The 8,218-nt window shown below is 42.0% G+C and overlaps 1 pseudogene; it reads right to left on the minus strand.

Annotated features, from left to right (window-relative positions):
• Positions 1-5,360: 5,360 nt before the first annotated feature.
• LOC122098214 lies at positions 5,361-6,934 on the minus strand (annotated as a pseudogene).
• Between the last annotated feature and the right edge of the window lie 1,284 nt (positions 6,935-8,218).

Below are 8,218 nucleotides of genomic sequence, written 5' to 3' on the forward strand. Positions count from 1 at the left end.
ACCAGGAGGCTCATCATACAAATTGTAAGTGTTGTTCACCACCTATACCAAAACAGAATCACACGCGACCTTAAGTCCAACAACATCCTATTGGACACCAAAGGCAATATCAAGGTCAGTGGTTTGAGTCTGAGCATCTGGCTCACCCCGGGGCAATTCCTAACAAATGTATGTGATGCTGTGCTATTCTATCCCCCTGAAATATTCCTCGAAGGAAGAAATGATGCCAGGTGCAAGGGAGACTGAGATCTGAGGATCAGGGTTCAAAGCCAGCCCAGGTTGGCTCTACCATCTGAGCAGATTCATACTGATACCAAAGACTAATTTGAGGAGGAGACTGCAGAGGACAGAGTTGGCTAGCAAAATAGCTACCACTCTTCTCAGAACAAGCTGCTGAATTTGGGCCTAGGAACAGAGCAGTTCCAGCCAAGAGTGGAGAGCCCTAAGAGATATCAAAGATAACCTCACTTGAAAGCCAGGAGGCTGTTATTGGGATGGGAGAGATTTGTAGGGGGTCTACTAAAAAAAGATTTGTAAGTGGGACCCAAGAATGGAGATCAAAATATTGTTTGCCTAGCAACGCCCTCAGTCAATCCCAGAAGACAGGTGCACCAACTGTCTTAGGATGGATTCCAGACAAGGGGCACCTTGTACTGCACTGATAAACTGGCATTGTAGTTATTAAAGCATATAATTTTTGTGCATTATATCAGTTCCTTGCACATGCAAAACGATTTGAATTATATTTAAACTACACCTTAGTCTTTAAAAATGTAGTTTATTTTATTCTATGTTATTCAAGATGAGTCTCATTATGTAGCCAAGACTGTTCTTAACTTCATAATTCTACTGCCTAGGTACAGGTGTGTACCTCCATGTCTTCCATCATACTATAATATGCACCTTTTCTTAAGTGTTAATATTTTATTTATCCCTTGGCAGTACTGGGGTTTTGATTCAGAGGCTGCTTGGCAAGCAAGTGCTCTACTCCTGCCCCAGTCCTTGCTCTTCATTTTACTTTAGATGAGCTCTTATTGTGTTATTTCGCTTGGGTCTTTATCAGACTTTGATTGTAATGTATTTTTCTGCTGGGAAGCTGACATCTAACTCAGATAGTTCAAACCCTTTTTGTCTTTTTATAGTTTTAGTAAATATATTTTTTCTTATAATAAAGATGGTACACAGAGTCATTACAATTATATGTCATTTTAAAATTCAAAACCTTATTTTAAAAGAGGTAACATGCATATAATCACTAAAATTTATCTCTAGAAAAAATGACTACCAGAATAAATGTTTTTGGAGGCTGGGTCAGTGGCATTTGGTATTGTTCTCACTTCAGCTCTAGACAATGCTACATAGTTCAAGACCTGCATGGCCTAAATAAAACCAAGTAAAAAGTAAAAAAAAAAATGATCCTTTAGGGCACAGCTGTGGAAGATTTGAAATACTTTTGTATATTTTATTGACCATTTGTACATTTCTGTGGTGATGAAAGTGATATAGCAATTATGTTAGAATTTGACACATTCTGCTAACATAGCATAGCATTACCACATGACCCAGCAATTCCGTTGCTCATTGTATACCCAAAAAAACTGAAAACAAAAACCAATAACTCACATGCCAACGATAACATCAGCAATGTTTACAATAGTCAGGAGTTGTAAACACCTGGAGTGTCTATCAGATGAATAGGTTTATAAAACGTGAGGTATGCATAAATGATGACTCATCCACAAAAGGCTGCAATTAATATATATCTGTCATCGATGGACACAAAAATAATCTATTATGTGAAATATATTGACTAAACCATTTCATAAGAGAAAAATGGAAGATTAAAAGTTTCTGGGGCAGGTCATTGGGGGTGATTAATACTCAATGATTGTGTGGATTCCATCAGTATTGAAAAGAAAGTTCACGAACAGAGATAATGGTTACAAAGTAGTGTGGATATAATTAATATCACTGAATTGTATTCCTTCCTAGCAATCATAAGGCCCTGTTTTCAACCCCCTGCACATCCAAAAAAAGAAATGCTAAATCTTCCTTCTATTACCTGCCTTGAGTGGTCAGTACTCTTCTACTGTTATGATTGTATTCCTCAGAGGATCTCTGGTGGATCTCTGATGTTTATTCATACTTTTACATATGATCCATCATTTGAATATTGAGTTTGAGTTTTAAAGGATTTGTGAATTAAAATGAGGGTAGTGGCTGTAGTTTAACTCGAGGCTAAAGAAGGAAGATCCCTATTCAGACAAGGCTGCATAGAAAGGTCATTTCCAAATCACCATACTAGTGCTGAAACTGGAGGGACAATTGCTTGTAAGCAATTACAAGTGAGAGAAAAGTAAGAGATAAGTTTCTGATAACATTAGATTTTGGTCATGTCAGTTTAGATTTAATATTTGCATGAATTTTAAAAATTTTCCTTTCCCCTTACTTTCAGTATGTTATTTTGAAATTTTGTAGTGTGTTCTTGTTTGCTGCATTTAAAAGAAACATAGTTTTCCTTTGCATCATATTAACATTTTTTGTATTACATTATGTTACTTATTTTTGAAAGTTTTTATGTTTTTTTTTTTCTCAATCTAGAGACTGGCCACTGCCTCAGAGATTTTGCTCAGTTCTGCCAACTGAGTCACAGCACAACTTCCAGCTTCTTTCTTTTTGAAAAGTCTCAGGCAAAGCCCAGCACAACTAAGGAAGTTGAAATCTGATGCTCTTGGTTTGAAGCCAGTCTGAGCAGCAAAGCCTGAGGTTCTTTTATTTTCCATTGGTTGTGGGGCCTGAACTCTAGGCTTAGGGGTTGTCCCTCAGCATTCAGCTTAAGGTTAGTGCTCTATCAATTGAGCTGCAACACCATTTCCGGCTTTTTTTGTATATGTGGTTCTGAGGAAACAAATCCAGGGTCTCATGTATGCAAGGCAAGCACTCAACCACTGAGCCAACTTCCCAGAATCTGGAGTCTCAGATTCTTATCTCCAATTAATCACCAAAAAGCTGGAATGGTAGGACTCTAGCCTTGAGTAAAACAGGGCAAGTTCAATTCCTCGTACTGGTAATTACATGCAGAAGTCTCATGGACATTTGGTAGGTCTGGCTTTGAACTGCAGCCCTTGGATTTCAGCCTCCTGGGTAGCTAGGATTTACAGGCATAAGCAACCAACCTCTGTCTAATTTTAATATTTTTAACCAGCTCTTCCCTTCAACCTCAATGCTTTTTTATTGCGGTCAGTAGACCTAATCTCTGGGCCTCATTGCTGTTTCTTACCTATTTTTACGGAGGGTAGGGTTTGAACTCTTGGCCTGAGTGCTGTCTTTGAGCTCTTCAGCTTAAGATGAATGCTCGAGTTCTTCACCCACAGTGTCACTTAAGGTTTTCTGGTGGTTAATTGGACATAAGAGTCTCATGAACTTTCCTTCCCAGGAAGGCTTTGAACCGTGATCTTCATACCTCAGCCTCCTGAGTAGCTAGGTTTACAAGACAGAACCACAAGTGTCCTTGTGTTTCTTAGCTTTTTGGCTCAAGGGTGATGTTTTACAACTTCCACAGCTCAGCTTTTAGCTTTTTTTCTGGCTTATGGACATAAGATTCTAATGTACTTTTCTGTGTAGTCTGCCTACACACTGATCCTCAGATTTCAGATTCCTGAGGTGCTCCAATTATACACATGAACCACAAAACCATTGCTCATTTTAAAATGTTAATATGTTCTTTTTTCCATTTAAAATTTTTTTTTGCATTTTTAAAAATTTTTTATTGTATATGTGCTAGTCATGGGGCTACAAATCAGAGATTGGATACAATCCCAGAGCTTTTCCTTCAAGACTAGTGGCTTACCAAATGAGCCAAAGGAAAGCTTGTAGATATACTTGTTTTGTCTTGGTGCTTGAAATAAGGCCCTAGGTGCTGTCCTAAAAAGTGATTGCCCAGTTTGCCATTTAAGTCACAGCTCAACTCCATTTTTTTTTAATTCTTGGTAGTTAATAGGAGATGAGCCTTATGCGAAGCCCCGAATGAATCAGTTGCCTGAAATCTGAGGATCATGGTTCAAAGCCACCCAGGGCAGGAAAGTCCATGAGACTTTTAGCTCCAATTAATCAATGAAAAGTTGGGAGTGGTGGAGCTCTATCCTTGAACAAAACAGTCGCAAGCCATAGGATAGCACATAGATGCACACAGAGAGAAAGCCTCATGGACTTTCTTGTATGGGCTAACTTTGACCCATGCTCCTCAGATTTCATCCTCTCTTCATCCTCTCTCCGTTTAAAATGTTATTGGTCCTGCGGCTTAGCCTCTGACTCTGGGATCTATATCTTAGCTTTCACAATCAATGCTGGTGTTTTTAACACCTCTGCCACAGCTCAAGGTTTTGTGCTGTGTAACTGGAGATAAGAGTCTCAAGCAGGTTCCTCCCCTGGCTGACTTGACACTGCAATCCTCAGATGTCAGCCTCTTGTGTAGTAAGGATTACACACATGACCAGCAACATTTGGGTCATTTTAAAACTTTAATATGTGCTTGCTTCCACCTCCTTTTATTTTTATTATTTTTTTTCATTTTTGCTTGTCCTGGGAGTAGAAATTGGATTTCAGATGCTCTCTCAGCGCATACATGGGACTAACCATAACATTTGGCTTTTGTGGGGAAGTTAATTGGAGAGAAGAGCTATGCCAGATTCAGGAGGCTGAAAATTGAAGAAAGTCCTTAATGCTCTCTTCTCTAATTAACCACTAAAGGCTTACTTGGACTTCCTATCACTCTACAATCCCTCACGACGGACCTGGTCATCTACAGACACTTTCTTGTAAATGTCATCCTTTGAAAACATGTACAATTCTATTTGTTCCTCATCTTAAGATCTAAACCTACATAGCGCTGACCTCAATTAGTCATGGAATACCAAATACAATAGGAAGACAAACCTGAGAGAGACACATGCAATACAAAAGCAGAGCTTGCTCAGTTCCTCAGCACTCAAAGAGGGGAGGATGTGGAAGGGGGGAGAACTTCATGAGCCTTTCTACTCTTTATTTTAGCAGTGGGTTGTGGGAAATGTGTGGTTTCATTTCAACATGAAAATATCTCAATGCATGGCGATCTTGCCTGATGGGTTTATATTTTCTGCATAAATGTTATGGAAACTCATACATAACTCTCTTTTCATCCTCCAGTAAAGGTCAAAGCAGCAGCAAATGGAGATGAAAACAGATGATCTCCAGAGTCACAACTTAAGAAGGTTTCAGAGGATGGGGATTTTCCCTTGACTCCTTTTCCACTTTCTTCTGATAGCTCGTAACTGTAGGGGTGATGTTGACAGTTGTTTTTAGGAATTTTTGTTTTTCTCCAGATTCAAGTCTTATCTCTGCTTAGTTTGCTTCTCTATGCAGTATTTGACTTGCTCAGCTCCTGCCTGATTGCATCAACGAACTCCTCTTTCAGCTTGGTTAGTTCTTTTCTCATCTCATCTAAAATATCCTGCTTCAGTCTGTCACAGTCAAGGCTTTCTGTCTGGACCCGGTCGGCACTGGGCTGGGACAAGGGTGTGGACTTATAATGGCTCATAGGACCTGTTGTCAATAACAATCTGATTTTTCCTTGGAGAATCTCATCTGGAGATGACGGGTGACTTGCTGCCATTCATTGTATTTGTTCTTTCCCAAGGTTTCCTGGTTGGTTCAGGTGTACTTGTTGAAGAGACCTTAGAAGTTACAGGTTCTGATTCTTCATTTTTTGCTTCTATTGTTGATCCCTTTTCAGCCATTCTCCTCTTTCTGGCCATCAGGAGACTCATTTCCTCCATTAAGCTGCTACCTGCCAAGGGAACGGGTCCATTTCCACCACCCATGTCTGTTTTAGCTGACACGGAGTTCACATCTGTGAACACCGGGCAAAGAGGCATCTTCCACCCGTGACAATTTCCTAAGCTTGGCTCCAGCAATCGCAACTGCAAGTCCAATTAAAGGACGATTGTCTTCTGAAAAGGATCCTGAAAAAAAATCTGGATGCAGGAAGGGAGGGGCAGGAGGTGGTACAGGAGAAGGGCTTGATTAGGAAGAGGGCGTGGGGGAGGAGGGCTAATGGATAGCAGTGGGGGTGAAGGAGGAGGTTCTGGGGGAGGAGAGAATACAGAGGCCTGGGCTGGACCTGGTGGGAGTGTTGGAGGAGATGGAGGTGCAGGTGGTCCCAAGATAACACCGTGCGGGGCTGGAGCCTCCAACAGCAGAGACTTCCTGAAAGCCTGGGTCAGAAGCAGAGGGGTCTCCCAGCTCAGAGTTTACAGGGGTCTCCACAAAGGCAGAGGTGGCAGTACTCGGCACTCTGCTCTCTTGATCCCCTTCCACTTGCTCGAGCTGCTCCACCTCTCTCTTTCCAACCTCTCTCCAGCCTCTCTCTCTCTACCTTTCTCTCTCTGGTCTTTCCCTTTCCATTCTTTCTCTCTCCAGCCTGTCCCTCTCCAGCTCCTTCTGACGTTTCTGTTCTTGCAGTTGTCTTCTTTGGATGTCCAACTCTTCTTGGGATGGGCCATTTTGAACTTGATCAGGCAGTTGAGAATTTTATCTAGGCAATTTTGGTCCTGCCTCCTGTGAATTCAGCACTTCTAAGGCATGCATCATTGCACTTGCGAAGACATTAGCATCCTCTTTGCTGCCATAGTTAAGACTATATACCTGCCTGGCATCTCGCCACTGGTGGAAGGTCTGTGTTGCTTGATTATACTTTAATCCTTTGGGGATGGCACAGCTGATCACCAACTGATGATCCTGGATCTTCCTGCCCAGCACTCTGAATGTGTTGTTGCATGTATGGTGATAGATATGAACTCTGCTGAACCCAGTTGAACCACAGCTGGCACCCACTTTTATTGGCATCATCACAAACCAATGCAGCAGCTCTTCCCTGACAGATACTCTGTTCACTCATTGAGCCGGCGGGACTGATGGATGAGGCACGGGATTGGTCTCCTCTGGAACGGCAGGGTTGGCTCATTCAGTGCTTCTCTGCTACACTGGCAGCCAGCTACTCCATCACCTGCTGTTGAGCAGGCCAGGCCTGGGTTGCAGGGTAGGTGGGCCGCTTTGGCTGCCTGCTTCTGCCGCTGCTGCTGCACAGGCCCCTGAGGACCGCGAGGACCAAGAGGACTGCAGCTGTCCCAGCCGTGGGAGGAGAGTGGGGCGTGCCACGAGGTGCTGGTGCGGGATGTGTGGAACACTCAGGCTCTGCCCTCGCCCCCGCCCTCCCCTACCGCTGTCGCCCTCCTCCTCTCTTCCCCCGTATAAGTAAACTTTTATATCTTACAAAAATAACTTTTAGCTGGGGACTGGTGGCTCATGCCTGTAATCCTACTCAAGAGGCTGACATCGAGGATCACAGTTTGAAGCCAACATAGGTAGAAAAGTCTGTGAAATTCTTATCTCCACTACACTACCAAATATACTAGAAGTGTGGCTATGGCTCAAGTAGTAAAGTGCTAGCCTTCATCAAATGATCTCAGTGCCCAGGCCACGAGTTCAAGCCCCTGGACTGGTACAAAAAAAAAAGTTTCATTAGTTTACATTATACTAGGATTATGGTGTGAGACTCCAGTGCTGGGATTAAGAAACAACTTTTGTAGTAGCTACCACTTTTGATCTTTTCCCTAGGAGTTTTTATGATTGTTTTTATCCATGCCTTATATTTACATTCCACTAATGGAATTATTTTTTTGGTTGGAGGCACATCTCAATAATTCAATAACATATCAAAAACACATTTTTCGTTATTTTAAATAGAGAAGGGAAACATATGATGAGTCTGAGCCCAGCAGAGAATGAATGATGGTTTGATTGCAGATATGTGGAATGTATTCCAGGATGTGGGAACCTACCAATTTGGGTGCTTCAGTTATCAGGTCTTCCTGAAGCTTCACAATAAACTTCTATGATGTCATAGCTACATTTGCTATCACAACCGATAGGTGTCAGGCACTGGTCTCACCCTTAGGTGAACTTAGATACACAGGGAGGAAAACATAATATTTAGAAGAAATGACGATTTACCATAAGACCACAGCTTGATGAGCTTTCCTGATTGAACTTTGAGATTTCATGAGCAGAACAGGCTCATCTCCACACAAGACTACTAAGCACTGAGGACCAGGCACTATTGTAGGCAACTAGAGAGACAGATGTGAATACAGATGTGAATGGCCTGCCTCCATGCACATGT

The sequence above is a fragment of the Dipodomys spectabilis genome, unplaced genomic scaffold (assembly GCF_019054845.1).
Source record: "Dipodomys spectabilis isolate Male_0828 unplaced genomic scaffold, ASM1905484v1 ptg000464l, whole genome shotgun sequence".
Lineage (NCBI taxonomy): Eukaryota > Metazoa > Chordata > Mammalia > Rodentia > Heteromyidae > Dipodomys > Dipodomys spectabilis.